The sequence below is a fragment of the Grampus griseus genome (genome assembly GCF_964374135.1).
Source record: "Grampus griseus genome assembly, chromosome: 3".
Lineage (NCBI taxonomy): Eukaryota > Metazoa > Chordata > Mammalia > Artiodactyla > Delphinidae > Grampus > Grampus griseus.
This window is the reverse complement of record NC_139019.1, coordinates 32,945,049-32,972,800: the sequence shown is the minus strand read 5'-3', so window position 1 is coordinate 32,972,800 and position 27,752 is coordinate 32,945,049.

Sequence of the window (27,752 nt, the reverse complement as noted above, 5' to 3'; positions counted from 1 at the left end):
TAGATTTTCTGATGATGCCCATTCTAACTGGTGTGAGGTGATACCTCATTGTAGTTTTGATTTGCATTTCTCTAATAATTAGTGATGTTGAGCAGCTTTTCATGTGCCTCTTGGCCATCTATATGTCTTTTTTGGAGAAATGTCTATTTAGGTCTTCTGCCCACTTTTAGAGTGGGTTGTTTCTTTTTTTAATATTGAGCTGCATGAGCTGTTTATATATTTTGGAGATTAATGCTTTGTCCGTTGATTCGTTTGCAAATATTTTCTCCCATTCTGAGGGTTGTCTTTTCCTCTTGTTTACAGTTACCTTTGTGGTGCAAAAGCTTTGAAGTTTCATTAGGTCCCATTTGTTTATTTTTATTTCCATTTCTCTAAGAGGTGGTCCAAAAAGGATCTTTCTGTGATTTATGTCAAAGAGTGTTCTGCCGGGGCTTCCCTGGTGGCACAGTGGTTGAGAGTCTGCCTGCCGATGCAGGGGACACGGGTTCGTGCCCCGATCCGGGAAGGTCCCACATGCCGCGGAGTGGCTAGGCCTGTGAGCCATGGCCGCTGATCCTGTGCATCCGGAGCCTGTGCTCCGCAATGGGAGCGGCCACAACAGTGAGAGGCCCACGTACCGCAAAAAAAAAAAAAAAAAAGAGTGTTCTGCCTACATTTTCCTCTATGTATTTTATAGTGTCTGGCCTTATATTTAGGTCTTTTATCCATTTTGAGTTTATTTTTGTGTATGGTGTCAGGATGTGTTTTAATTTCATTCCTTTATATGTAGCTGTACAGTTTTCCCAGCACCACTTATTGAAGAGACTGTCTTTTCTCCATTGTATATCCTTACCTCCTTTGTCATAGATTAGTTGACCATAGGTGCATGGGTTTATCGCTGGGCTTTCTATCGTATTCCATTGATCTATGTTTCTGTTTTTGTACCAGTACCCTATTGACTTGAATACTGTAGCTTTGTAGTATAGTCTGAAGTCAGGGAGTCTGATTTCTCCAGCTCCGTTTTTTTCCCTCAAGACTGCTTTCGCTATTTGGGGTCTTTTGTGTCTCCGTACAAATTTTAAGATTTTTTCTTCTAGTTCCGTAAAATATGCCATAGGTAATTTGATAGGGATTGCACTGAATCTGTAGGTTGCTTTGGGTAGTCATTTTCACAATATTGATTCTTCCAATCCAAGAACATGGTATATCTCTCCATCTGTTTGTATCATCTTTAATTTCTTTCATCAGTGTCTTATAGTTTTCTGCATACAGGTCTTTTGTCTCCCTAGGTAGGTTTATTCCTTGGTATTTTATTCTTTTTGTTGCAATGGTAAATGGGAGTGTTTCCATAATTTCTCTTTCAGATTTTTCATCATTAGTGTATAGGAATACAAGAGATTTCTGTGCATTAATTTCGTATCCTGCCACTTTACCAAATTCATTGATTAGCTCCCATAGTTTTCTGGTAGCATCTTTAGGATTCTCTATGTATAGTGTCATGTCATCTGCAAACAGTGACACTTTTACTTCTTCTTTTCCAATTTGTGTTCCTTTTATATCTTTTTCTTCTCTGATTGCCATGGCTAGGACTTCCAAAACTATGTTGAATAGTAGTGGCGAGAGTGGACATCCTTGTCTTGTTCCTGATCTTAGAGGAAATGCTTTCAGTTTTTAACCCTTGTGAATGATGTTTGCTGTGGGTTTTTCGTATATGGCCTTTATTATGTTGTGGTAGGTTCCCTCTATGCCCACTTTCTGCAGAGTTTTTATCATAAATCGGTGTTGAATTTTGTCAAAAGCTTTTTCTGCATCTATTGATATGATTATATGGTTTTTATTCTTCAACTTGTTAATATGGTGTATCACATTGATTGATTTTTGTATATTGAAGAATCCTTGCATCCCTGGGATAAATCCCATTTGATCATGGGTATGGTCCTTTTAATGTGTTGTTGGATTATGTTTGCTAGTATTTTGTTGAGAATATTTGCATCTATATTCATTAGTGATATTGGTCTGTAATTTTCTATTTTTGTAGTATCTTAGTCTGGTTTTGGTATCAGGGTGATGGTGGCCTCATAGAATGAGTTTTGGAGTGTTCCTTCCTCTGCAGTTTTTTTGAAGAGTTTGAGAAGGATGGGTGTTAGCTCTTCTCTAAATGATAGGATTCACCTGTGAAGCCATCTGATCCTGGACTCTTGTTTGTTGGAAGATTTTTAATCACAGTTTCAACTGCATTACTTGTGATTGGTCTGTTCATATTTTCTATTTCTTCCTGGTTCAGTCTTGGAAGGTTGTGCATTTCTAAGAATTTGTCCATTTCTTCCAGGTTGTCCATTTTATTGGCATAGAGTTGCTTGTAGTAGTCTCTTAGGATGCTTTGTATTTCTGTGGTGTCTGTTGTAACATCTCCTTTTTCATTTCTAATTTTATTGATTTGAGTCCTCTCCCTCTTTTTCTTGATGAGTCTGGCTAATGGTTTATCAATTTTATTTTCTCAAAGAATCAGCTTTTAGTTTTATTGATCTTTGCTATTGTTTTCTTTGTTTCTATTTCATTTATTTCTGCTCTGACCTTTATGATTACTTTACTTCTGCTAACTTTGGGTTTTGTTTTTTCTTCTTTCTCTAATTCCTGTACATGTAAGGTTATATTGTTTATTTGAGATTTTTCTTGTTTCTTGAGGTAGGCTTGTATAGCTATAAACTTCCCTCTTAGAACTGCTTTTGCTGCATACGATAGGTTTTGGATCATCGTGTTTTCATTGTCATTTCTCTTTAGGTATTTTTTGATTTCCCCTTTGATTTCTTCAGTGATCCCTTGGTTATTTAGTAACGTTTTGTTTAGCTTCCATGTGTTCGTGTTTTTTATGTTTCTTTCCCTGTAATTGATATCTAATCTCATAGTGTTGTGGTCTGAAAAGATACTTGATGTGATTTCAATTTTCTTAAATTTACTGTGGCTTGATTTGTCACCCAAGATGTGATCTATCCTTGAGAAAGTTCCGTGCGCACTTGAGAAGAAAGTGTAATCTGCTGTTTTTGGGTGAAATGTCCTATAAATATCAATTAAATCTATCTGGTTTATTGTGTCATTTAAAGCTTGTGTTTCCTTATTAATTTTCTGTTTGGATGATCCGTCCTTTGGTGTAATTGAGGTGTTAAAGTTCCCCAGTATTATTGTGTTACTGTTGATTTCCTCTTTTAGAGCTGTTAGCAGTTGCGTTATGTATTGAGGTGCTCTTACGTTGGGTGCATATATATTTATAATTGTTATATCATTTTCTTGGATTGATCCCTTGATCATTATGTAGTGTCCTTCCTTGTCTCTTATAGCATTCTTTATTTTAAAGTCTATTTTATCTGATATGAGTATTGCTACTGCAGCTTTCTTTTGATTTCCATTTGCATGGAATATCTTTTTCCATCCCCTCACTTTCAGTCTGTATGTGTCCCTAGGTCTGAAGTGGGTCTCTTGTAGACAGCATATATATGGGTCTTGTTTTTGTATCCATTCAGCAAGCCTGTGTCTTTTGGTTGGAGCATTTAATCCATTCACGTTTAGGGTAATTATTGATATGTATGTTCCTATGACCGTTTTCTTAATTGTTCTGGGTTTGTTTTTGTAGGTCCTTTTTTTCTCTTGTGTTTCCCACTTAGAGAAATTCCTTTAGCATTTGTTGTAGAGCTGGTTTGGTGGTGCTGAATTCTCTTAGCTTTTACTTCTCTGTAAAGCTTTTGATTTCTCCCTCAAATCTGAATGAGATCCTTGCTAGGTAGAGTAATCTTGGTTGTAGGTTCTTCCCTTTCATCACTTTCAGTATATCATGCCACTCCCTTCTGGCTTGTAGAGTTTCTGCTGAGAGATCAGCTGTTAACCTTATGGGAGTTCCCTTGTATGTTGTCATTTTTCCCTTGCTGCTTTCAATAATTTTTCTTTGTCTTTAATCTTTGCCAGTTTGATCACTATGTGTCTCGGCATGTTTCTCCTTGGGTTCATCCTGTATGGGACTCGCTGTGCTTCCTTGACTTGGGTGGCTGTTTCCTTTCCCATGTTAGAGAAGTTTTCGATTATAATATCTTCAAATATTTTCTCTGGTCCTTTCTCTCTCTCTTCTTCTGGGACCCTATAATGCGAATGTTGTTGCATTTAATGTTGTCCCAGAGGTCTCTTAGGCTGTCTTCATTTCTTTTCATTCTTTTTTCTTTATTCTGTTCTGCAGCAGTGAATTCCACCATTCTGTCTTCAGGTAACTTACCCATTCTTCTGCCTCAGTTATTCTGCTATTGATTCCTTCTAGTGTAGTTTTCTATTCAGTTATTGTATTATTCATCTCTGTTTGTTCTTTAATTCTTCCAAGTCTTTGTTAAGCATTTCTTGCATCTTCTCTATCTCTGCCTCCATTCTTTTTCCGAGGTCCTGGATCATCTTCACTATCATTATTCTGAATTCTTTTTCTGGAAGGTTGCCTATCTCCACTTCATTTAGTTGTTTTTCTGGGGTTTTATCTTGTTCCTTCATCTGGTCCATAGCCCTCTGCCTTTTCATCTTGTCTATGTTTCTGTGAATGTGGTTTTTGTTCCACAGGGTGCAGGATTGTAGTTCTTCTTGCTTCTGCTGTCTGCCCTCTGGTGGATGAGGCTATCTAAGAGGCTTGTGCAAGTTTCCTGATGGGAGGGACTGGTGGTGGGTAGAGCTGACTGTTGCTCTGGTGGGCAGAGCTCAGTAAAACTTTAATCCATTTGACTGCTGATGGGTGGGGCTGGGTACCGTCTGTGTTGGTTGACCTGAGGCAACCCAACACTGGAGCCTACCCGGGCTCTTTGGTGGGGCTAATTGCAGACTCTGGGAAGGCTCATGCCAGGGAGTACTTCTCAGAACTTCTGCTGCCAGTGTCCTTGTCTCCACGGAGCCACAGCCACCCCGGCCTCTGAAGGAGACCATCCAATACTGGCAGGTAGGTCTAGTTCAGTCTCCCCTGGGGTCACTGCTGCTTCCCCTGGGTCCCGATGCACACACTACTTTGTATGTGCCCTCCAAGAGTGGAGTCTCTGTTTCCCCCAGTCCTGTTTAAGTCCTTCTGTCAAATCCCACTAGCCTTCAAAGTCTGATTCTCTAGGAATTCCTTCTCCTGTTGCTGGACCCCCAGGTTGGGAAGTCTAACGTGGGCCTCAGAACCTTCACTCCAGTGGGTGGACTTCTGTGGTATAAGTGTTCTCCAGTCTGAGAGTCACCCACCCAGCAGTTATGGGATTTGATTTTACTGTGGTTGCGCCCCTCCTGCCATCTCATTGTGGCTTCTCCTTTGTCTTTCAATGTGGGTTATCTTTTTTTGTGAGTTCCAGTGTCTTCCTGTCGATGATTGTGCAACAGCTAGTTGTGATTCTGGTGTTCTCGCAAGAGGGAGTGAGAGCATGTCCTTCTGCTCTGCCATCTTTGTTCCGATTCTCAGAACATGGGAATTTTGAATGTCTGTGTGTGTTGAAATGGTTTCTCCACTTCATATTCAGTATTGGCTATGCTATTGTTTTATATTCTCTGAAAGTGCAATGGATTTTAAGCCCCAATACACAGAATCAATATTTTGCTTCTTAATTATAGTTTTAAGTTTAAGAATACAAAAATAATTCTATTATTTAAGAAGTAGCCTTTTCAAACTTCTGTAAATCTTCATGGTGTATGATCAAATTGAAAAAGTTTATCTCTGACAATCACGAAGCCAGATTATGATCTGAATATTAAGATTTAATAGATGAAATTATAACATGTAATCGATTACTGTAGGATTTAAAATAATACTTTGTTACAATAGAAACAATATGAAAAATGTACACAATATATCAGGGTTGGCAGACGTTTTTGGAAAGGGTCAGATAGTAAATATTTTAGGCTTTGCAGGCTTTGTGATCTCTGTTGCAACTAGTCAACTCTACTATTACAGCAATGAAATAGCTGTAGACAATGCATGAGAGAGCATGGCTTTGTTCCGATTAATTTTTATCTACAAACATAGGCAGCAGGCCAGATTTGCCCATGTTCCGAAGGTTCTCTGTATTGAAATATTTTATTATATGAAAAACTCATTATATATTGGTTTGTGTAATATCATTTGATTACATGAAAACTATACGACTGAAAGATACATAGAAAAGTGTTAAAATGTGAACACTGGTTATTGCTGGTGAAATTATCTTTTGTGATATTGTACATATATGTATATCAAGGTACAAATATAAAATGATTTAAAAATAAAAAATATCTAGTATTAGGAAACAATTTAAAAACTAAAAATTTTAATAAGTGCATTTAGATGAATAAAACAATGTTGAAGTAACCTTTTTCTACATAATAGTCACATAAGATATACGTAATTTCTTTTATGTAGTTATTATAAGTATCATCATGTCCGTTTTGGTTGTTGTTTTAATGATGGCTGTGTTCTTCATGTTACCATTTGTAACTGAGTCCCCCTAACAGCGAGTTCCCCTGCTGAGTTTGGGATTAACCTCTCTATCCAAAACGTTATTCCTTTTCTTGTCCCACCCTTGTTCTCCTCAGGATTGAGGAGTATCAAAGAAAAGCGGGGATTGAAACCGAGCAAGATGCTGTGGGGCCCTCCTAGGTACAAGTCCGTCTGTGTCCCCCACTTCTTGTTTGACCTTCCCCAGATTTCAGAGAGCAGACTCAAATGAGTCTAATGATTAGAATGATTAGAACAACACAGTGACAGGACTCCTAGGTCCTTCTGAAGGGATACAGATAACAATCTGAGGCATATCTCTGAGTTGTTCTGTAGAAACTATGACCCCTACCTTTTGGAGGATGGAGGCTACCTGCTGTCCACAAGCAAGTAGACCTAGACTGGTTGGAATCAGAATGTTGATGATTAAGATTCCAGAAACATTACCTTGTTACATCACCATCAACCAACCGTGAGTTGAACACTACCCTGTGACCCTCACCCCTAATGTTGCCTTTGTAAAACCTTACCTGAAAGCCATTGGAGAGTGTGAGTCTTTTGGGCAGTAGCTGCCTGTTCTCTTTGCCTGGTGCCCTACAATAGATGCTGTACTTTCCTTCACCACAACCCCATGTCAGTAGATTGGCTTTGCTGCATGTCAGGTGAGCTGATCCAAGTTTGGTTCAATAACACGATCACATGGGCATCTGTTCACTTTGGGTTTTCTTAATTATTTTGGGTTCTAGTTTCTGACTGGTTGTTTTAAAATGTAGATTTTATTATTATTTAGGTAGGTAAGGCCAACATGTCAGGAGACCACAACCATTAAAATGATAGTTTGTTAAACTCACAGATCCAAAGAGAAGGTGGTATGCCATGCCATTGAGAACTACACAGGGAAGCAACAGGTTCTGCTAAGAGATACATGTGTGTAGGGGGGAAGCATTTGACAAGAGCCTTTATTGTGGTTTCCAAAGGAAGGAACAGGTGAAGCAGGGATGCAGGTTTAGGTTGGATGGTTTGAATAATTTCACTAGGCTCTGAGGCATAAGGGCTGTCCCTAGTGGTCTGCTACCTGGCCCTGGGGTAATTGGGAAGGTGGATAGTGGCTGAATGTGAGAAACTGATTAAGGAAGTGGTTGGGGTAAGGGGTCTGGCTTGATTTGCATCTGAAAGGCGTGCTCCAGGAAAGTAGTTTGCTATCTCCAGGAACTAGATAGCTCGGGGAAGGGGAAGCCCTCCAGAATCAGCAAGACCCCAAGATATGAAAGCATCAGAAAATAAAAGGCGTCATTAATATAGTGGTATACTAAGGGTTTGGACAAACACATTGGTTACAAATGATTTAATAATGTAGAACCATTTGTAGAGAAAATGGTCAGCATTTTACTTTGCATTTAAATAATCTATATGAAATGTACTGAGCACTAAGTTATTGGTTTTCTGTTTTGAATGGTCTATTCTCCTTATCTGAATAATATCTCAACTGATGGTATATTCAGGCTCTGGGACATGGTAGCATGTGTCATAGATGTAGTGAATGTACCAAGAGTATTTAGGTTGCCAGTTCTGCCATGTACAGTGTAAAATTTCTTATCACAATGTCTCAATTTTGAAATGTGTAAATTGAGAGTAAATATACTTTCCTGGTTGCCTAATGGGGTTATTTGTGAGAGTCAAATCAAATAAGCACTTGGAAGACTCTAATGCATTATAAAAAAACCCAGCACCTCAATTATTGGCTTTGACCCTTTCATCACTTTTTGTATGCATACCTACTGGATATCCCCATAAGCATATCTAACTAGTGCCTGAAAGTTAACAAGTCCAAATTTTTTCTCCTCAAAAAAAGAGAATTTACTTCTGTTTAAGGCATTATCAGCTCTTCTAAACGCTCAGGCCAGACACTTGGGCGAAATCTTTATATTTTCACCTCTCTGACCCTCCACATGCCAATCAGTTGTCTAGTCATTTGACTGTATATTACTGGTATCTTTGGATCTTATACTTTCCTCTCCATCTCCACCACCTCTATCCAAGGTCACATCATTACACTTCTTCCTTAGCCGGTGGTAGCCATCTCCTTACTTAGTCACTTACCTCTAATTTCTTACCTTCTATTTCTAACCGAAATTATTCTCAACCAGGGGAACTTTCCTGACCTACTGGATCAAAATGTGCTATCTCCTTGTCTCTGGGCCCTATATGCTTAGCTTTCATTTTCCCTATTTAAAAATTTTTTTTTTTCCCCATACAGTATGATATTATAAGAAATTCTTGGGAAAACTCAGGAAAAACCCTGAATACATGTATTAAATTGTGGCCATCATTCTGTGTAGAGTAAGGCAGCCACAAAGAGGGATGATGAATAATGTATGCAAATATTCTCCTTGAATGCATGCTTCTTTAATTTATTTAGGGAGAAGTTATTCCCTTTATTCAAAGCCTGATGGGATTTCTCTGGGCAAGGACTGGGAATTTCCCTGGGCAATTTCTTCTGAGATTAGAGTTAGGGGAGTCTGTGCTCAAATTTCATTTTTAGTTACTCTTAGCCCAGGCAAGCTTCTATAACTAGGAAAGTACCTTCTTCTCCCTTGCTGGGAAGGAAGATAAATCAAGCCCTTTGTTTCTTCTGTAAGTGCCCAGGGACCAGCATCATCATCATCATGTTCCCAGTCTCCGTGATCAAAGATATTTGATCCACAGTCACAGAAATGAGCAAGGCCACACTGAGACTCTGGACCCTTCTGAAAAGTGAGGTTATCACCTTCAGGCTGAGGGATGAAAGCAGTGTGAATAATAGGGTAGTTCTGAGGAGTAAATGGGATGTGAAACCCTTTGACTAGAGTTAACCTAAAACAGCCAGTTATTTTACCAGCAAAAACGGTTTATTCAGGAACAGCAAAGAATTGAAATTCAGGACATGCAACTATGCATGAACCACATGCAAGTCCTGTAAAGGAAAGGAGAAATAAATTCCTATAAAAGAAAATGCTCTTCTATAGAGGAGAAGGGGAAGTTGGGAAGGACTAATAGAAAGAAAAAGTTCATTGGAGGAAACTAGGAGCTCAAAGTGGCTTTTCATTGGCTGAGTTGTGACAGTCTCTCATTGGATGAGCTGTTGCCAAGCAAGGAGAAAGTCTTTCTTCTTCCTTCTGGTGGTAGTAGTGTCACTTTCTGCCAGAGTTGCAAAGTCTGTCTCTTCCTGTTGAGATCTGTGTTGGCATAGAGTGGTACATTGGTGAGAGCTCCAAATATATTTACTCATATATTTATATATAAATATAATACACACACTTATGTAATGATTAGAAGCTCAAACTCTGAAGACCTATTTCTTGGATTCAATTTCTGTCTATAGGCTGTTAATCCTTGGCAAGTTCTTTAACCAACCTCTGGATGGCTCAGTTTTTTCATCTGTAAAGTGGAGAATAGTGAGGATTCAATGAGTTCATAGACATAAAATATTTGAACAGTGCAGTTGAATTATAGGCAGTCATTAAATCTTTAATATTAAGCATGAGAAGGAGGAAGAGGAAAGCAAGAAGAGAAGGAGAAATTATCTTCTTTATGGAGATACTGAAAAGCAGAGATCATGTCTTATACACATTTATATCCTTGCAAGATTTAGCTGACAGTGGATACTCAGTTAAGAACATGGGTGAATAAGTAACTGAATACAGAGAACTACCAAATTATAGTCAGCCATCGCAGACTGATGCTTTGTTTATATTTCAGTGGATTCATTAGTTACTTTCAATGTCATGAAAACTTGACAGATGTGAAAATGTGACCTCCCAGACTTTGGGGTACATAAAGAATTTGGCAATCGTGATGGAGGATCTGGAGTGAGAAGCAGCATTCCTGTCATAATGATATATTTCCTCTAGTTTCCTGCACACTGTGCATGTCTGACTTAAATAAATTCAGTATCAAATTCCATAGTCTGATAAGACCCAGCCCTCTCTCCTGCTCCCTGGATCTTGAGGAATGTGCATCAAGATTGTGGAGCAGATGCCAGGTTTGAATCTGGAGTGACCATAGGGAACATTTTCATGGTCTCTTAACACAGAGGAAGTTAATCTGATAAACTATTTATTGTTAGGTATTAGAGAATGCTGTGTTATCCCTTGGAAAAGCACTTGCAGTTAGAGGATCAGTGAGTGCTAGGGGTTTCCTAGTATTTCATTTATCCATTTATTCACCAAAATATGTGCCAGTGTTGAACATTCAAAGGTTGATAAAAATGGTCCTTGGCTTCAAGGAACCTATAGAAACAAATGATTGTTAACATTTTAGACATGAATACAGTAAACATTTTGGTTGAGTTTTTTCTTTGCAACCCTCAAATGGCACCTTGTAACTACTGACCACACATACTGGAACACTATACTAGAATCTAAGACAGCACTGGAAGGTAGAATGTAAAGAAATAATGATCTACCCAGGGATTCATCCCACCACGCCACAAACAAAGCTCACTAAATCTGTTTATTTGTATTGTCTTAGCTAGAGCTATTCATACTGATTTTGCTCAGCTCTTATCTAGATCTAAAAGCTACCAATTTCATATGCTTATGATTACTTGGAGTCAGAAGGAAGCAGACCAGCTCATGTGTGGCCTAAAATAATATCTGAAAACAGTATTTTTATTTTTATTTTATTTTTATTTTTTTGCAGTACGTGGGCCTCTCACTGTTGTGGCCTCTCCCGTTGCGGAGCACAGGCTCCGGACACACAGACTCAGCGGCCATGGCTCACGGGCCCAGCCACTCCGCGGCATGTGGGATCTTCCCGGACCGGGGCATGAACCCGTGTCCCCTGCATTGGCAGGCGGACTCTCAACCACTGCGCCACCAGGGAAGCCCATGAAAACAGTATTTTTAAAATGAAATAACAGTCATATAAAATACTATTATTTTGCTCATTACAAAATTAATATATTCTCATTGTAGAAAAGGTAGGTAACTGTAAAAGATAAAACAGTAGACTGTCATCATCCATAAAACAAATTGCTAATATTTTGACCGATTTCTTTCTAGTATTTTGTGTAATTATGAGCATGACTTCATATATGAATATTAATGTATGAATACATAGCTATTTTATTATTATATATTCTGCTTTTGACTTAATATTTGTGTTGCCATGAAACTATCACTGGTTTTTCTACAAGACTTTTAAATCTTTTAAATAGTTGCCTAATATTTCATCAAAACCTTACCATAGGGACTTCCCTGGTGGTCCCGTGGTTGGGACCCCACGCTTCCACTGAAGGGGGCGTGGGTTCAATCCCTGGTTGGGCAACTAAGATCCAACATGCCGCGCAGCACAGCCAAAACAAAAACAAACAAACAATAAAGAGAGTACATGGATGGCTTCATCTCCATTTATTTTGCTGGCTATATCCTTTTCTTGCATTCACAATTGATTATAAAACTGCAATTTTATTTTTCTATTTTGTCATAAGTATTTAATGGGAGGTTAGGAGAGACTATAATGTGGGATGCTAGCTAAATGTCATATTAAATCTAAATTCTGACCTTTTTAAAGTAAAGTAGTTATTCTTAAAATAATCTTGGTGAATACATTTTTTTCAACATATGTAATTTTAAGATAAACTTTGCCTAGTGTCATTTACTTGACTAATTGATATAAGCAAGTCTTTGTAATTCAGGAACTGGTAGAGCTGGCTAAGGGATTGCTCTCTGAGTGCTGGGGTTGGGACAATAAAGGAAGAATATTAAAATAACTCTTAAAGACACAGTTACTTTGAATTGCTTACAATTTATAATTATATAGAATTAGTAATTTGTTCTCTGTACAGATAATGTTGGGATTAGTGGCTATATTAAGCAAATGGAGGATTACCAAATTGCTCCAGAGGAAAAAAGAAAAGGACAATCTATTTCTCCCTTTAAATATATATTCCCCAAAGTAATTATTTTCAGATTAAGTCTCCTATGCCTTTCATCACAGTTGCCACCAGATAATGATCTTGGTCTAGTTTGCCTTCTTAGGGGAACAAGGAGACTTGTATAACATAAACATACATATACTAACCAAACAAGGTTTAGATGTAGAAGTGAATTCCATATGTGAATGTGGAACCATGACTAAAACTGTAACTGCACTGAAGACACAGCCTACTACAAAAACAGCACGCTCATCTGCTTGAACTCAGGCATTAATGTCTTTTGTCCTTTGACTTGAAAGAGATATACAGATATCTTCCAGGAATATTAAGTTTGTAAAATATTGCACTTGAGTAGAAAATTTCCTTTTTTATAGAATACAGTTATTGAAATAAACATTCTTTATTGTGCAGCTTCTAATTTATTAGAAAAATAATGAATTACACTATGGAAATGATTTTTCTAACATTTCTTTAAGAGCTTGATGCAAACTAGAATTAATTATAGAGTTGACAAACAGCAGGAAGTCAAAGACCTTGAAGGCTGTGATAAAAAAACAAACCAAAACAATCCAAGCAAAACAAAAAAATCTCTGTAAATCATCTCCATGACCAGTGCTTGACGTTATTCCCCATTTACGAGGTGAAAAATCATGGCAGCTCATACTGACTTTTGCTGTATGTGCACACATAAAAATTGTTGGATTGCCAGGGTGCGTCAGTGCTTGCGGAATGACACAAGGCTACGAGCAGAAAGTGAGTTCTATTCTCAGAATGAGGGAATGAATAGATCTGTGGGGTTAACCAGAAAGCATACCTAGAAGAACTCAGTGCTAACTAAGCTGAGGGAGACATTGCATGAAATTGGAAGAAAAAGCAGGAAAAACAATCTTGGTGGCAAGAGACTATAAGGGAGTGGATGCAGTGATGATGAGGTAAAAATGAAAAGTAACCAGGTACAAAGCCAAAGGATGGGGGGCGTATGGGTAATTTTAGAAAGAAGATCAGATGGCAGGCAAGGGTTGAATCTTCACTGGCAGCATTGTTAGACTTGGATGTAGGGTATCCTGTGCTGATAAATCTTTTGTTCTATGTGTGGTAACTATTTTGAGTCTGATTTTTCGCTTTGCTGCCATGATCAGACATGGTAGAATATCAGCATCTCTCTATAGATAGAATCTTTAATGTCTTGGGTGAATATTTTAATATCAGGGTCACTTTAGAGTCCCAGACTCTGCTAGCAAATGAATAGCCTCAGGTCTAGTATGCTAGAGCGGATGTTGATTGGTTACAAAGGCTGTCTTTATACACACATGTGCATATGCTAACACACGTGTGCATATCACAATTTAGGGTATGTACAGATGAATGGTGATTGAGGAGATGAGTTAGAAAGAAGTGGACATATATGGAGTTTGGGTGTCAATAATAGGCAAGAGATGGGTGAACAAAAGACGAAAGAGAGGGTGAGATAAGATCAGATTAAGGTTCTACCAGGAAGGAAAAATTAAGATAGGACATAATCATAAATCAGAGCATTTAAAGATATGCTTGGGGCTTCCCTGGTGGCGCAGTGGTTGAGAGTCCGCCTGCCGATGCAGGGGACACGGGTTCGTGCCCCGGTCCGGGAGGATCCCACATGCCGCGGAGTGGCTGGGCCCGTGAGCCATGGCCGCTGAGCATCTGGAGCCTGTGCTCCGCGACAGGAGAGGCCACGGAAGTGGGAGGCCCATGTACCGGGAGAAAAAAAAAAAAGATATGCTTGTTTATCTAGAGTACAGAAGTGAGTAGTTAAAAAAATGAGAGGAAAAAATCCTATATTGTCAAAGCTGATTAATATTTTAAATGTTGAGGAGTTCTGACAAAGCATTTATAATTCTGAGTCCACTACCTGATGTGAACAGTGTATCTAATAAAATATTTACTTGGGTCACACATTGCTGAAGATAAATCTGTTATTTAACATAATTTGTATGTTTAGATTAATTGTGACTCATGAAGGTTTGAGAGAGAAGTATCACTTGCACTCAGGGCTTACTCATGCTCTGGGAACACTACCAAGCAAGCAGCAAAAAGAATCATTTTAGGAAGTCTTTAAGCGTTTGTAAATAGTAAGAGCTGCTTCACTTTTGGAAACCAGGACAGAAATACAGGATACCTATGTGCAGCAGGATTTTAATTCGACATCATTAATATTTTTCACATCCAGCACTTTTTTCCCCTATCATGAGTAGGCCTTTGCTATATCTCCAAGATGTTTTTCTTTTATGGTTCCCTCCACTCTAATGTAGAATGAACTTTCTAAAAATATTTCCTGCTTGACATCTTTCACTTGCTCCTCAAAGCCTTCCTCTGAACTAATGTGGCTTACAAGGGCTCTCACAATATAGCTCTTCACTACACAATCCAGTCGTCATGAACTGAGCAAAGTCTCCCCAGTGCTAGGCTTTCTTTACACACTTTGAGCATCTTCTTCATTCATCTGGAGTACTTTCCTCATATGTAATTTTTTTTTTCTATCTCAATTTTTTCAAATTTGGTCCCTATGTTACCTTTCAATGAAGGCTTCCTTGACCTCTCACTTTGCCCTCAGCTTGAGTGAATCATGGCACTCACTTCACTGTGTTGTCATTGTCTTTTTTAATCTGGTTCCCTGACTTGAATAGAGGTTCCTTAAGGCTAAGAATTCTGTTTTATTCATCTTTGTATTTCCATTACTTGGCACAGTAACTGGCACTACAGGCCACCCAATGAAAGTTTATTGAATAAACAAATAGTTGGTGACCTGCAAGAACCATATTTTGACCAACAAGCAGTGCCTTCTGGAACCTACATGCGTTTTGAGTTAGCGTAGTCCTTAACAACCATCCTCCCTATCCCTTCATTTGAATTAAACCTCAACTGAGGCGGGGAGAGGGGGGGAGGGTTAGTATTTGAAGATCACACTATCTGCTTCTGCCTTTGAAAAGTCCTCATCCAAATAGCTTCTATAAGCTATTTTTTTTTTTTTTTTTTTGCGGTACGTGGGCCTCTCACTGTTGTGGCCTCTCCCGTTGCGGAGCACAGCCTCTGGACGTGCAGGCTCAGCGGCCATGGCTCATGGGCCCAGCCGCTCCGCGGCATGTGGGATCCTCCCGGACCGGGGCACGAACCCGTGTCCCCTGCATCGGCAGGTGGACTCTCAACCACTGCGCCACCAGGGAAGCCCTATAAGCTATTTTTAAAAGACATTTGTGTGTTCTTTTCCTTACAGTGGTAATAGGTTGTAATGAGTCATCCCAGTTCTTTTCAGCCAGTCACACTTGTGACCAGTAGTAATTTACCTCCATGACATGGAAGTACCTGGGTGAAGACTACATCTGCAAGATGCCTGGTCAGATTAGGTGTTGATCTTAGGAGTTTTGAATTGAAATTTTTTCAGGAGCTATTGAAACTCTATAAATCTCATACCTATACTTATGGTTTTATTAGTTTTATTAATTTATATTCTTTAGTTTAGACCAATAGATATTAAATAAAAACCACGGAAGTATGAAGAAAAGTCACAGTGATAGAAAATTTTGTTATAAGAAATCTTAATTATTCTCTCTCATTTCACATTTTGAGGATGCTGAAATTGGGGACCAATCTGTCTGTACCATTATTGTGATCCTTTTGCTATCTCTTTTCTGGATCTGTTTGCTATGTTGTTTTTTTGAAATCCATTTTACATAATACCCGTGGATTATTACAGTACATTTTTCAGTATACGTTGACAGCAGATGGAAAAAAACGACAAAATAAAATAGTATACTTATTTTTATCAGATTGATCATTTATATGATCAGTCAAATGACTCATTGAAAAGGGGAGTATTTCTTGGAAGAAAAAATGGATCATAAGTATAGCCAACTAATGCTTATCTTTTTTATTTAGTCCATTTAAGGGGAAACCACTATCTTCTTATAGTCCAGCAGTCTGTATTAGTAAGTCAAAGGGTTTAGTCATGAAGTGATGAGACTCAACTCTATTACATCCTGTTAAAATAGTTAGTCACCATTTCCTGAGTCAAATGCACACTCTGTTTGGCCTTCCACAGATCACCTCCAAGTGATGGCAGAAAGGAATTGGAACTTTTAATCAGTTTTTTATTGTTGTTTTTCCAGGGACATCCAGTGACCAAGTTTTTATTTTATAGCAGATCATAAAAAGGATAAGCAAAAGACAAAGTTGTTATTCTACAAAGATAATTTTCTGAGAGAATTGTAACTTCTGAGGTCCCTTAAGTCTTACTCTGAGGCCAAGTCATGAGGGTAGGACTTGGGAAAGACAAGTTTCGATGATTTTGCAGTAACCTGTAGAAAGAAAGTCTGGAAATAAGATTTGATGATTAAAGTTAGAATTTATTATTAAATATGTGTTAGATGGAACTAGTAATTATATTGCAAAATACTAGGATGACCACAGCACTACAATTTTGAATTTCAAACTGAGTTCAGTTGTCCATTAATTGTACTCAAGGTACCAAAAATAACCAGCACATTGTCTGGCCCTTTTTGCATCCAATAAATACTAATTTCATTCATTTTTGTCTGAAGTTGTATGTTTCATCTTTACCCACAAACTCCCCACCTCAGATCTGTTTTTCCTCTATTCTAACACAATAAAAGAAGAACTGATATAAAATTTCCATTTTCCCTAAAGATCTATGTTTATAGCTTGTGTCAAGTGATTTTTTTTTCCTGGCTCAAGGTGTGTCTTTGAAAGTCAAATCTGAATATGTGGATTTCAGCCTGAGTTGTGCAAAACAAATATTTTTTTTTAATCAGCCCCATTAGACTCCTAGAAGTCTAACCTAAAATGGGAAAATAAATTTTTTTTAAAATTTCTTTTGTCTTATATACTTGGAATACTAAGTGAACTGATACTTACCAATTTTACTTTCTAACAAATAATAAACATATATTAGAGTTAGGAGATGGAATATTTTAATAAAGGTTTTAGATATGCAAAGAATTTATGTATTATTAATTTAAGGGATTAAAAAATTTATTTAAGAACACTCAAAACACTACAAATCTATTGACCATGAGTTAATCAATTTTAATTATTCCGACAATGCTTTGGTATCTTACCAGTCTTCTTGGTATTGCCAAGGATGTTATTTGCCATTGTATTGTAAATAGGGGAAAACACTGATTACAGTAGATTTCCACCTGAAAGAATTCCAAATAAACTTTGATTGTACATGTACATACACACACACAAAATACATACACATATGCATACATATATTTATGTAAGCAGACTAGAAAAAAAGCAGATGAAGTTTCTGTCTGGTCTCATCACCTCTAAAGACATCTTATTAGTAGGTACTAAGTAATTTACCTCATAGTAAATCTATCAACCAATAAGTCTAATTACCTTGAACAAGTACAGGCATACCTCAGAAATACTGTGGGTTCATTTCCAGGCCACTGCAATAAGTGAATGTTGCAGTAAAGTGAGTCACATGAATTTTTTTGCTTTCCGGTGCATATAAAAGTTATGTTCACACCATACTGTAGTCTATTAAGTGTGCAATAGCATTATGTCTTAAAAAACAATGTAGATACATTAATTAAAAAATACTTTATTGCTAAAAAAATGCTAAGCATCTTCTGAGCCTTCAGTGAGTTGTAATCTTTTCTCCACTGAAGGGTCTTACCTCAGTGTTGATGGCAGCTGACTGATCAGGGCGGTAGTTACTGAAGGTTGAGGTGACTGACAGCAGTCAGTTGACTTTGATTGACTTTTAATGAACAATTTCTCTGTAGCATGCAGTACTGATAGCATTTTACCCACAGTAGAACATCTTTTAAAATTTGAGTCAGTCCTCTCAAACCCTGTCACTGCTTTATCAACTACCTTTCTAAAATATTCTAAATCCTTTGTTGTTATTTCAACTACCTTCACGGTATCTTCACTAGGAGTAGATTCCATCTCAAGAAAGTACTTTCTTTGCTCATCCATAAGAAGTAACTCATCATTCGTTGACGTTTTCTCATCCATTAAAGTTTTAATTGCAGCAATTAAGTTCCGTCTTCAGGCTCCACTTCTATTTCTCTTGCTATTTGTACATCTGCAGTTACTTTTTCCACTGAGGTCTTGAACCCCTCAGAGTCATCCATGAGGGTTGGAATGAACTTCTTCTAAACTCCTGTTAATGTTGTTATTTTGACCTCTTCCCATGAGTCACAAATATTCTTAATGGCACATAGAATGGTGAATCGATTAGTTCTCAGCTGACTTTGCCCAGATCCATCAGAGGAAACACTATCTATGATAGCTATGACCTTACCAAATGTATTTCTTAAATAATAAGACTTGAAAGTTGAAATTATTCCTTAATCCAGGGGCTGCAGAATGGATGTTGTGTTGGGAGGCATGAAGACAACATTATTTTGTTGTCCATCTCCATCAGAGCTCTTGGGTGAGCAGGTGCATTGTCAATGAGCAGTAATATTTTGAAAGGAATCTTTTTCTGAGCAGTACGTCTCAACAGTGGGCTTAAAATATTCAGTAAACCCTATTGTCAACAGATATGCTGTCATTCGGGCTTTGTTGTTCCATTAATAGAGCACAGGCAGGGTAGATTTAGCATAATTCTCAAGGCTGTAGGGTTTTTTTAAAAAATTATTTTTGTCTGCGTTGGGTCTTCATCGCGGTGTGCGGGCTTTCTCTAGTTGCGGCGAGCGGGGGCTACTCTTCGTTGCGGTGCGCGGGCTTCTCACTGTGGTGGCTTCTCTTTTTGCGGAGCATGGGCTCTAGGTGCACGGGCTTCACTAATTGTGGCTCGTGCGCTCTAGAGCTCAGGCTCAGTAGTTGTGGCGCATGGGCTTAGTTGCTCCGCGTCATGTGGTATCTTCCCGGACCAGGGCTTGAACCCGTGTGCCCTGCATTGGCAGGTGGATTCTTAACCACTGCACCACCAGGGAAGCCCCGTAGGGTTTTTGGAATGGTGAGCATTGGCTTAAACTTCAAGTCACCAGCTGCATTAGCCCCTAACAACAGAGTTAGCCCGTCCTTTGAAGCTTTGAAGCCAAGCATTGACTTCTCCTCCCTAGCCATGAAAGTCCTAGATGACACCTTCTTGCAATATAAGGCTGTTTCATCTACACTGAATATCTGTTGTTTAGTGTAGCCACCTTCATTCATTATCTTAGCTAGACCTTCTGGGTAACTTCCTGCAGCTTCTGCATCAGCACTTGCTGCTTCACCCTGTACTTTTACGTTTTGGAGATGGCTTCTTTCCTTCAACCTCATGAACCAACCTCTGCTGGCTTCAAACTTTTGTTCTGCAGCTTCCTCACCTCTCTCAGCCTTCACAGAATTGAAGAGAGTTATGGCCTTACTCTGAGTTAGGCATTGACTTAAGGGAATGTTGTGGCTGGTTTGACCTTCTATACAGGCCACTAAAACTTTCTCCACATCAGCAATAATGCTGTTCTGCTTTCTTATCATTTGTGTGTCACTGGAGTAGCACTTTTAATTTCCTTCAAGAACTTTTCCTTTGCATTCACAACTTGGCTAACTGGTGCAACAGGCCTGGCTTTTGGCCTGTTTCAGCTTTTGACATGACTTCCTCACTAAGCTTAATCGTTTCTAGCTTTTGATTTAAATTGAGAGACATGGAATTCTTAACCACTGGACCACCAGGGAAGTCGCAAAATCAAGATTTCTTAAGCCATTTAATCCCTAAAATATTGATGTCTTTATTTTTTAACCATCTGGTGATGTTTACTCCTGGTTTTTGCTTTAGTAGCTTTTTATAATAACACTCTTGTGCATGAGATTTTATTTGACAAAAAGAAAGGGTATTTGCTTCATATTTTGAAAGAGCCTACTCTAGCATCTTTTCCTTAAAAGATGAATGCATAAGTAGTTTGGTGGACAACATAGAAAATCAAATGATTTTTTTTTTCCTGTGAAAAATCAGCAGCTGTTTGCTTATCCCGTGAGAGCTATGATCTCTTCAGTATTCTAGGCAGAGAAAAATCCTATCTTCCCCCTCACGTGGTCATAAAATGCATGTTATCAGTAGCAGTAATCTTCTTGTTAATCTTTTTGTTCATGCATGAACAGATTTATCTTTAAAAGATTGCTTTAGCTTTCAATGTTTTGTATCAGTTCGGTTTTCTCTAAAATTGAAAATAAAGTGTTGTCTTTTTTTCCCCCCAGCAATATGAGGGTGGAAATAAGCATTTTAATCAAAATTTCAGGATGTTTTTTCCCTCTATATGACTGGCCAAGCCAACTGAACTGACTAAGCATGCCTGGTTGTATTTCCTAAAGCAGAGCCAATTTTGCTATTTTGAAAATTAAGTCAGGGTTCTTAGAATTAAGTTAAAGCAACAGGACCTGCACCTATTCTCCAAAATACTAATTTTGATGCTTTGAAAGAGTGTAATCTTCTTGTGGCATTAAAACCTTCACAAAATGTGAAAATATTTATGAATCACAAGTACTCATTGAGAGATAGCGTGTCTGTTTATTGAGAGATTGTTGGAAAAAACCAAAATCTTGGATAAATACTTGATAAATCTTATTTTAGTAATGACTTTATATCCTTTTAATATTGAAGTAATAGAATATACTACTCAATTGGATGCTCCTTGAGTAGTATTAGGAAGAATTACTAATACTACTAGTATTAGGAAGAATTACTTGCCCTACTTTAGCATTGTTGCTTATAGTAATGGTGTGGTTCTCTAGACCTCTGTCCTTCATTAACTCCTGTGCAGTCATTTCCAGTACTGGGTCTTCTTCTCTACTCACTGCCTTGCTCTCCTGCCTGTGCTGTTGGTTTGCTCTACTTGACTGAGCCTTGCATTGGTCTCTGCTCTTAAGTTCTAATCTCCCTTGTTCTCTAACCTTTGTCTAGAACAAGAGCGACACCCTAAAAGCCAGCCACACAACCAGGCACTCTACTACTCTGCCTTGGTTTGGTTAGTTTTCCTTCTCAAAAATATCAATCCTAGTAGCTGGGATCCTGAACTCCAAGAACAGTCTTTCTATAATATTTATCTGACTCTCAAGACCTGAATCCTCTATCATGCTACCTTGTCCATACAGTTAGCAACCTATGTGCCAAAAAGTGAATTGTGGCTAGACTCTGATAAGCAAGGAGATGCCCCTCCCCAATTCCCCTCTAAGAAAGGACCTGCTACCCAGCTGCAGGGAGTGTGGTCAGCAGCTTCCTCCAGTTGCCATCTCCTTCAAGGTCAGCCTCAGCGGTGCAGAGCTGCTTCATCCAAGACCATTTCCTTCCTGGAACAGCCTGTATGCAGTGAGGTAGGGAATTAACCATCTGACCATTTTGGCCTGATAGCAGGATAACTCTGATGAGCAGCATTTGCTCCAGAGCTCCCCGTATGGTTGGCTGAAGATTGTAGGGTCTGCATGACAGTTCACCTTCTCCCTGTGCCCAATCTTGCATCCTTTTCCTTCTTCTCAGAGGCCTTGATCCCTGGTAAATATCTTGCATCTCAAACATCTCAGCATCTTCTATCATAGTACTTGACTTCCTATGCCCTTCAAAATGTCCATTCTCTTCAGTGTCCCTCTCTTTCCCATCTGTGAGTTGCCTCAGGCTCACTGTTAAGCCTCAGGTTAGTCTTAATACCTGATAGCTGCTGACCCTGAGGAGTGTACTGCTGAGTGAGGAAGGCAGTGTAAACATACTATTGCCTGGAAGTGTCAAGCCCAGTGTGTCATTCTCACTGGAAGAATTAAGCCTGTGGAGTAAGAACACTGTGCCATAAGTTGCTAGGTGATTATAACAGTGGACCTGGATCAGAAGACCCAGAAATGGGCTTCTGCAATGTGCTGGGAGACCTCAGGAAGCCACGTGGTAGTGGAGGCAGCCAGGGCCTTGGGGAAGGACTCACCTTGAGAAAGATGAAGCATAGCCTGGAAGGAGAAACCACCATGACATACGTGTGACAGGACTGCATGCGAAGTAGTAGTGGGTATATATTCTGCTCCCAGGATTCTCTCCACGTGTACATACCATACACTTTTGCCTGGAGATGTGATACTAGAAATATCACAGGGGAAGAATCATAGAGGAATACAGGAGAGAAACTTCAAATGTCTTGAGTTTTAACCACAGAAGGCATTGTTCCAGGTATAAGGAAGAAACGATTAGAGGAATATTTGATCAAGCAGGGTTGTCCACATATTCTGCCTCTCTGCTTCTCTCCATCCCCCTACATGAAAATCTGAGCTTGGAATGGGGAGGAAAAGAAACTGAGTGAAGGTAGGTGCCCCTTTCTTCTTGTACCTGAGTTTCCTAGTGGAGGCTAGAGGCCAAATATCAACCTTTAAATGTAGGGGCTTAAGAGTAGAGGAGATAGGTGTAGTACCTCAGTGTAGTTCTGGAAGAGACATTGCATTTGCTCTTTGCCACAACGATATAGAGGCTGTAGGCAGAACAGAGGTAGCGAAGGCCCAGTGATAGCCTCAGGGCTCCCACAGAAACTGGCAGAGGGAGTTACCTGGCATCTCCTATTGATTTACTTTTGCTTAGAATTGTAGCCCTGACAGTTGGAGTCCTGAAAACCACATACGAGGTCCTACAATGACTATCTTAAAATCTTAATCCTGATACTGGTATGTTGCCTCCCTAATTAGAAATGTGAGTGTCCCATGTCACTTGGACTATGATGGGATCTCCCAAGCCCTTCAATCACTGGGACTGGCCCATTCTCCCCAGTCTTGGATGGCAGGCTCAGCGAACATTGTAAATGAACGTGCCAGCAGATGCCGCCTGGAGGAGTGGCTTCACTCTAGAACTGTTGTCCAGTATTTTAGCCACTAGCACATTTGAAATGTGGCTAGTTTGAATTGAGATAGACTGCATGTGTAAAATATACACCAGATTTCAAAGACTTACTACCTTTTCTAAAGTGCCTCCTAGAAAATTAAAAATTACAACTGTGGCTTATATTATATTCCTATTGGATAGCACTGGGCTAGACGTGCCATGAAGCAAAGTCCATGACGGAGTTATTTAACATCTCAGTAACAGTAGCATATAATATGCAGAGACTATGAAGTGGACAGATCTCCTATCAGTGCTTCAGTTTGGTAAAAGACCCAGAGTTTTGGGCTCTAATTTAGAGATAAGTGATGTCAGAGAGGAAATTATCATTTTTGACTGAGTTTAAACTTGAAATGACTGAAAAATCTCTTCAGTTACTGAGTATACCTGGAAAGTTCTAGGGAAACCCTTTTGTTTTCAGGTACAGTTGGATTTATAAGATAGAAAAGAAAAATAAGGAAGATCACATTTTTTGCTGATCCAAGTTTATGGCTCATGACAAACATACCCTGTAACTAGTAGTTGTATGAACATTATGAAAAAGCTGGGCCTTTAGACAGAGCAGAGCCAGAGTCTAATGGGTTAACTATGAGAACACACAATGTCACAGACACAAGGATTCATGAAACAGGTAATATCATATGAAGGAAATGAGGCTAGACTTACCAGGGTCAGGTGCAAGTACATATCCGGGATCCAGGGCCCAGCAAGCAGAGCGGTCCTAGTACCTTTCATCTGAGGTATTGGCTGACACTGTCATATTTTGAGAGTAGCTGGCCATAGACAGCTATCCCACTAACATTTAAAAGACCTATTTGGGGCCTGCCAAAAAGCAAATTAAAATTCATTGTAGTATAAACTCTACAGGTCTGTGGGGCTCTGAGAAGACCCAGGGGAGGAGTGATTAGTGGAGACTGAGGTTGGTGGTGATGAGAGGGCACCTGATTTACATTGGCAACACTTCAGACCTAAAGAACAACAATACCACCCCAAAGCTGTTAGGCTACAGACTCACAAAAGTTGGTTTAATCTCTGCAGCCTTGATTAAATACCTGATCAAATTAAATCAGTGAGAACAAAGCCAGGAGTCTTGTTGTGTCTCATTTAAGTCAATCAATCAAGGCTACCGAGACCTGCAGGGCATAATTTGAATGTCATGTGTGCAGGCAGAGTGCTATTAGAGTGAATGTGCAGGTGTCCCATGAGAATAGACATGCCCACCTGGTTAGTGACTGGTTTCAGAGAACCTAAATGGGTTTACCAGTAGAATCCACATGTCTTGGCAGAGTAAAGTTAGCAGTGTCTCAAGTCCTAGTCTTACGTCTTAAATAAGATATAAGGGAGCTTTCAAACATTTTAAAGGATGGGGAGGTGGGAACTAAATTAAATTGAGCCATCAGGTGAAAGCCAGCATTATTTTAGTTTCAGAATATTTCAAATCGTGGGATTTACTTACTGGTAGAGTTTAAAATGGTTAAGGTATCAGGATTCCATAGAATGGTAACTTCACATGGTTTTAGGTTTCTCTGCATTTTATTCCCCATCCAGGCATAGGCCTGCATTTGGATCAGTAGTATTGGCATTAGTTCAGGCCAGAGCCATATACTGAACCCTGGAATAAGCAGTGTCTCATTAACACACCTTAAAAACATTCTGCTCTGAAGATTTGAAATGGATGTTTTCCTGGAAATAAATGCATGTGCTTATAGTAAATCCATTAGAGAGATGGATAATTTGACCACAGGTAGTACATACTATAAATATTAATACTCTGTTTTGGTTGATAGATGAAAACAAGGGTAAAATATTGAGATGAGAAAATCACACGTTAATCATTGGGGAATTTGGTCAAAAATTGATTCTTTGGGACTTCAAGCTGGAAAATCAGAGAAGAGGCAGAAATGATATCTGTGTCAGAATAGAATTAAGCCTAGTTACAGTTAATGGCCAGGAGGCAAATATATTTCTGTATTTGAAATTAGTCATATTCAAAGGATTTTACACCTGGAAGAGTCCTTTGTGATGATTTTATCCAACTTTTGTCTTGCAGGCCTAAAGAGCAAGGGCTTAGCTCAATGTCCTAATGGTCAAATTAGAACCAGGCTCCCCTGTTCAGCCTGATACTCTTTCTACTGTACTACAGAATTTGCTTGATTTCCTTATTCTTCTTTTCTTCTGAGAGATTAATTTTTCAAATAGTAACTATAGGTGCTAGAAAGCTTAGAGCATCTCAGAAACTGAAAAACTTAAGCTATTCTTATCTCCATTGTGCTGACAAGATTACGGGCACTGAGATGTTCAATTACCTGCCCAAGGTCACACAGATAGGAAGGTGTGCACAGCAAGGGTTTCAATGCATTGGCGTCCACCTGGCTCTAGAGAGCAAATGTTCAGCACTATGTAAATGTGCAAAGTGTAATTGAATCCAACAAGAAGAGGGGAGTAAACATGATGAATAGCTTTAAGTGCATAATTTTTAAAATGAAAAATGCTACATTCTAGTATTTCACAGGAGAAATAGCATCATGCAATAAATAAGAAAATGCAAATAACGGATTCTGTTATGACTTACAGCCCTGGAGTTGTTAGCCTTTTATTAGGAGTATGTTACCACATTGTTTAAAGTCCCTCTCTTTGTTTGAACCTAGTTGGGATCATAAAAGAATCCCCCATCTTTTGGGCAGGAAAGTACTGATGAAGTTTTTTAAAATACAAACTGTACCGAATCTGAGAAGAGCTGTGACTTTTATACTTCAGAACTAAATAGATTTACAGAGTAGCCAAGCAAATCTTTAAAATATGTTTTGAGGTAGAATGAAGAACAGCTTATACAGAAGGAAAAAATATCACAAAGGAATAAATGTACATTATTTTTAGTCTAATGATATAATGTGGTATACAGTAAAGTATACTTCATTTTTGATCTTCTTAAAGTCATAGTAATTTTTAATGTTAATGGTAATTTTCTTCTCCTCCAAATCCTTTTTGGGAACAAGATAGATAGGAACATTTTGTAGGTAAATGGAGAATGTGAGAAATGATTTTCCAGAGATCAAACTTATGTCATTAGAGACAGGAAATGTGCTCAGAATATCCAAGTAGTGCAGGAAACCTAGGGGGCCGAAGCATCTAAGCCTCTTAATTCTTTATGATGACTTAAAAGTAAAAAGACAGGAGTGGCATGTTGAGCATGGGGACCATTAACAATACTGCAGACAGAATTTTCAGCTACTATTAAATCAGAATGACAAGATGCCTAGTTTTGTGGTTACAGTTACAATGCTAGTGCTGTTTGTTTACTTGCTTTATTATTATTGTTATGTTCAATTTTTACTTTGCAATTCTAATTTATACATTTCCAGAGTATTGTCTTCTAAATTTAGTATCAAGCAAGATTCCAATATAGCTAAAAGGAAAAGCCAAAGGAATATATTCTTACAATTTCATAAATCACTGAAGCATGATCACTGAAGTCAGTACCTCTTACTGACTCTGAGTGCCTATTTTTTCTTTATACATTATACCACATTGAAGCTTGAGTGGCAATGAATTACTCAGAATTCATGATATGAATGTAAGAATAGCAATAAAGATTTTGAGGGCCTAAGGTAAATAATGGATGTGTGTGGGGGGCAGATAAATTGTGGTCATCAAAAGAGAGGAAGAAAACAAAGTATTTTGGGCACCATATCAGTGGGGGCACAGTAAAGGAAATAGAAAGGGAGCTAAGTATTTCAAAATGGGAAAACTTTGTATAGGAACTTTCCAACAAAGTTCTGGAAGGGCTAGAGGAATAAAAGAGAGAATAGGAGGAGAAAAAGGAAAGAAGGGATGATACCCTGCATTAGAAACAACTAACACCCCTAGGCTGGAGCTCCTGGGGCTGTTCCTGATGCTGCACTGCTGGAAATGCTGGACCAACAGGAAATGTTGCCAGTGCTGGGGCACCAAGAGACTACATAACCTAGCACCACTGCTGCTAAGCAACCTCTAACTACTGCCATTGTTATCAGTATCAGAAACTGTAAGCTTCTCTCTTCCTCGCACCTTGTGTTCTCCTACCAGTGCTTCCCATTAGCAGGACCCTCCCATTACCAGGAAGCCAGATGAAAAAGGATCTGGGAAATGTAGCTTGAGTCTTTCAGCTCCAGTTATAAGGTCAGAGTATGAAAGGATAGGTGAGCAGCTGTACTTCTACTGGAAATAAACTGCAAAATCTCCATCAACTTGACTGCAAAATCTTTAGCATGCAAAGGATTCTGAGAAACAATAATAATGGTTTCATGTCTTACATTTGTGTCTTTGATCCATTTTGATTTTATTTTTGTGCATTTTGTGAGAAAATGGTCCTGTCTGATTCTTTTGCATGTAACTGTTCAGTTTTCCTAACACCATTTATTGAAAAGACTGGCTTTTCCTTATTGTGTATTCTTGCCTCCTTTGTCATTAATTGGCCATATAAGTGTGGGTCTATTTCTGAGCTCTCTATTCTGTTCCACTGATCTATGTGTTTGTTTTTGTGCTAATACAATACTGTTTTAATTACTTTGGTTTTG